The sequence below is a fragment of the Schistocerca nitens genome, chromosome 8 (assembly GCF_023898315.1).
Source record: "Schistocerca nitens isolate TAMUIC-IGC-003100 chromosome 8, iqSchNite1.1, whole genome shotgun sequence".
Taxonomy (NCBI): Eukaryota; Metazoa; Arthropoda; class Insecta; order Orthoptera; family Acrididae; genus Schistocerca; species Schistocerca nitens.
The window spans coordinates 432,740,955-432,746,082 of NC_064621.1; the positions used below are offsets into that span (position 1 = coordinate 432,740,955).

The 5,128-nt window shown below is 37.1% G+C and overlaps 1 non-coding gene across 1 annotated transcript; it reads left to right on the plus strand.

Moving 5' to 3' along the window:
- The first annotated feature begins 4,451 nt into the window (after positions 1–4,451).
- On the plus strand, positions 4,452–4,525 carry Trnai-aau (transfer RNA isoleucine (anticodon AAU)). The gene has a single exon. It is a non-coding gene; the product is annotated as a tRNA-Ile (tRNA).
- Positions 4,526–5,128: the final 603 nt, after the last annotated feature.

The following is a 5,128-nucleotide window of genomic DNA, read 5'->3' on the forward strand; positions in this document are numbered from 1 at the left end:
TTCCATACATGGCTACACTCCATACAAGTACTTTCAGAAACGACTTCCTGACACTTAAATCTATACTCGATGTTAACAAATTTCTCTTCTTCAGAAACGATTTCCTTGCCATTGCCAGTCTACATTTTATATCCTCTCTACTTCGACCATCATCAGTTATTTTACTCCCTAAATAGCAAAACTCCTTTACTACTTTAAGTGTCTCATTTCCTAATCTAATCCCCTCAGCATCACCCGATTTAATTTGACTACATTCCATTATCCTCGTTTTGCTTTTGTTGATGTTCATCTTATATCCTCCTTTCAAGACACTGTCCATTCCGTTCAACTGCTCTTCCAAGTCCTTTGCTGTCTCTGACAGAATTACAATGTCATCGGCGAACCTCAAAGTTTTTACTTCTTCTCCATGAATTTTAATACCTACTCCGAATTTTTCTTTTGTTTCCTTTACTGCTTGCTCAATATACAGATTGAATAACATCGGGGAGAGGCTACAACCCTGTCTCACTCCTTTCCCAACCACTGCTTCCCTTTCATGCCCCTCGACTCTTGTAACTGCCATCTGGTTTCTGTACAAATTGTAAATAGCCTTTCGCTCCCTGTATTTTACCCCTGCCACCTTCAGAATTTGAAAGAGAGTATTCCAGTTAACGTTGTCAAAAGCTTTCTCTAAGTCTACAAATGCTAGAAACGTAGGTTTGCCTTTTCTTAATCTTTCTTCTAAGATAAGTCGTAAGGTTAGTATTGCCCCACGTGTTCCAACATTTCTACGGAATCCAAACTGATCTTCCCCGAGGTCCGCTTCTACCAGTTTTTCCATTCGTCTGTAAAGAACTCGCGTTAGTATTTTGCAGCTGTGACTTATTAAACTGATAGTTCGGTAATTTTCACATCTGTCAACACCTGCTTTCTTTGGTATTGGAATTATTATATTCTTCTTGAAGTCTGTGGGTATTTCGCCTGTCTCATACATCTTGCTCACCAGATGGTAGAGTTTTGTCATGACTGGCTCTCCCAAGGCCATCAGTAGTTCTAATGGAATGTTGTCTACTCCCGGGGCCTTGTTTCGACTCAAGTCTTTCAGTGCTCTGTCGAACTCTTCACGCAGTATCTTATCTCCCATTTCATCTTCATCTACATCCTCTTCCATTTCCATAATATTGTCCTCAAGTACATCGCCCTTGTATAAACCCTTCGCCTACGTAGACCTTTCTCAGGTGACAACTGAATGTCGCAACCACAGATAAAATGACATGCGACTTGCGCAGATATTACTGATACAGACGGTAGATAAAATGATCAGATATCGAGTGTTTACAAAAGAAACGGCTATTATTTCTGTTTCGCATTTAACGAAAGATGAAAAATTAAATCGAACTTCGTTTTGAATTTAATATTTGCATTAACAAAGACGAAATTATTTAACCATATATTTATTAATAATGAGTATTTTTAATTGATTTCGTTTATTTACCTTCGTATGTAGGGTGACCAGTGTTTTCTGGGGCTCGGATATATCGATTTTTTCGATAGTCGATACTGATGAAATATAGGTCATAAAGTATAGATTCGATTACACAAATCGATGTCTTATTGAAACAAATTACCATTTTCAAATTTGCAGCCATTATCAGAAGTAAAAGTTACAGCAGTGGATATCGGCGCACAGTCAATGCATATTACACTCCTACGTGTCACTGCTATAAATTTTATATCTGATGATGTCTGCGAAGCCAAAACCAGGATCAGTTTTAATAAAGTAGCATGTGAGCAAGACAATGAGTCGTATAACGTAATTCGATACAGAGGTCACAAGTGTCCTCTACAGTCCGTACCAGATAGGGTTGATAGAAGAGATAGAGAAGATCCAACGGAGAGCAGCGCGTTTCGTTACAGGGTCATTTAGAAATCGCGAAAGCGTTACGGAGATGATAGATAAACTCCAGTGGAAGACTCTGCAGGAGAGACGCTCAGTAGCTCGGTACGGGCTTTTGTCAAAGTTTCGAGAACATACCTTCACTGAAGAGTCAAGCAGTATATTGCTCCCTCCTACGTATATCTCGCGAAGAGACCATGAGGATAAAATCAGAGAGATTAGAGCCCACACAGAAGCATACCGACAATCCTTCTTTCCACGAACAATACGAGACTGGAATAGAAGGGAAAACCGATAGAAGTACTCAGGGTACCCTCCGCCACACACCGTCAGGTGGCTTGCGGAGTATGGATATAGATGTAAATTTCACGTAAAACATAGATACTTTTTAATACATGAAACGCCGTTTCACGTAAAATATAGACACTTTTTAATAGATGAAAAAGAGCGTTCCTTATTTCAAAAAAAGTTCTTGTGTTCGAAACAGCAAACTATTACTGCTCATATTTGGTCTGTGACAGGTCTATCATTACTTTCTTCAGAAATTTGTTTATTTTTTATAAAAAAATATTTTATATAAGTTCATAGGCTCCTTGGCCACTATCAATTTGAATGTAATCATTCTGTATATTAGACCCTGTCATTATGACACATTAAAACACCTAAAATGTCAACGTTTCGATCGGCTTTGCAGCGCTCCTCTTCATAGTGACTAAATAAAGTCGCACTGAAGACAAATGCTGCAAAATAGATCAAAGTGTTAGCACTTTACTTGTTTTAATGTTTCATAGATAAGTGACCTAATACCAAAAATGATTTCATTCAAATATTTTAATATTTTCATTGCATTTACATTAAAGAAAATTTACATAGCTGATTTATTACTCAGGAACCATTTTAATACAGTCATCACAGACAAAATAATTCTATTACAATGAAAATAGTGTTTTAAAATAAGACACTGTACCATTCTTTACAGTTCAATGTGCCTCAAAGAAATTATTTCAAAATTGTTCGCTATTTAAATACAATCAAAAAGCTGATCAGTTCAAAAAAATAATTTTTGACGACCCGCTAAAAATCGTGTGATATTCTTAAAACTAATTTTTTTTTCTATGAAGGGCCCATATTTCACTGTAGTAAAATTTAGCATTACACTTTCTATGTGCTTTGTTTGTGGTTTATACTAACAAGAAAGTACGCTATTTCTAATATTTCTGAGGCAGTTTAGTAAAGACAAAGAAAAGGAGATTTTTCAATTCAATAAACTTGGACCAGCAGAGACTAAAAAAGGAGAAGTTACCACACACAGTTCAGGTATTCAGTGGAGTTGTTGCAAACATTTGAAAGTATGCTTTGAAGAGTTGGAACACTTGACTACTGTCTTGCTAAAACAGTGTCAGGTACACTTGCTTGAGATTTTCTGATATCTCTAAAGGATTTTCTCTGTTATTGATGGCTACAAGTTGACAGGTTGGATTTTTGTTTTCTGATTAGAGGTTCTCAAGACAAAGGCTCTCCTTTGTGTTCACTGCGAATCATTTGTGATGTGTACAGATAACTGAAGAAACTCTTCTCTCAATTTAAATAAAAAATTACTGCATATTTTATAGTTAGAATAAATTCACTATATTTTGCAAATTGTTTTCACACATCCCTTTGTTTGTATCATGCCTCACTACACGTAACTTACTCGAAACTCAGCAACTAAGCTAGACAATATGCAGTAGTCACTTCATCAACTACAAGCCAACAACTCACCCACACCACCATATGAACTTGACTGAATAGCCAACCTGTACCGATGGTAACACAGGACTGGTTTCAGACAAGGGAATTCCTATCTCATTGTGTCCAGGTGGTTAGGCGATTCAATTATTGGGTACTTTTACGTACGATGGTAATTAACTGAGTTGCACAACATTTATGTAGTGTCTTCAACTTTTGTAGTCCTGTCTTCCTCAGCTGCGTGTAATTTACGGTATATTGATAATTTTTACTTTATGTACTGTCTGACAGCAACTGAATAAAACACAATTTTAGGGCCATACGCGTTTCGCCTTTATTTTCTGCAAGGCTTCTTCAGTGGCTTGGAATATGTACATATGTTTGCTATTTAATTTACATTTTGATCACTGTACCTATAGGTTATATAAAAGGTGGGATGAACTTTTGCACACCTGTCATTGTCAAATTCGTGTATTACGATTAGTGGCTGCAGCGGTTCTAAAGATTTTTCCTCAGTACCTTTAGAATGAAAAAACTCATGTTCTCATAATTTACTTTATCCCTCATCTCAGCGTCTTTAAGAAAAAAACTTTTGATTCTTTTAACTAACAGTACTATATGACATTGACACCCCACAAGACGACACACTGAGGCTAGATGAGGTACTGTACTGCCATTCGCCAGGAGCGGATTCAGATTCCAAGGAGACAATCATGATTTACCTTCCCTGTAATGAACACATGCAGACGTTAAGATAATTTTCTTAACAATAAATCCCTTAATTACGAACTAATCATGTACAACAATATGCTATTGATATACCCTACTACCGAGGAGATCAATATCTGGCCCGTTAGCTCAGTTGGTTAGAGCGTCGTGCTAATAACGCGAAGGTCGTGGGTTCGATCCCCCCACGGGCCAAAAATTTTTGATATTGACATTGGGAAGCATCTGAAAGAAGAGACCCAAATTACGGTGGATCGTTGGTTGATTCGGGATAGGGACCAAACGGCGAGATCATCTGTCCCATCGGATTAGGGAAGGATGGTGAACTCAGGCTGTGCCCTTCAATGAAATCATCCCGGCATTTGCCTCAAGTATTTAGAGAAATCATGGAAAGCCTAAATCGGGATGGTCAGACTTGGGTAACGAAGGCGGAATAATACCACGAAAAAGCAAGAACCCCGGCACTTTCCGCAGAGTGAGTTGCAAGACAACAATGCTTTAATGACCACTGTATTGGCAAGGCATTGTGTTTAAAAAATAATTTTTATACAGGTGTTAAAAATAAAAAAAAACTATTCGCAGTACAGTTAATCAAGAAGCAGTTAAAGTACAGTAAATGACAGAGAAGCATATTTAGAGTAGAAAAATAAACTGAAAGCAGTGGTCTTCTTATATAAGCAGTCGTTGCAAAGCTACTGGAAATTCTTCACAGACAAATTAAAAGAATATTTAATAAGAATGAAAACTAAATTAATAAATGAAGACAATATCGGTATGGGAATTTTTACATTCTTTTGG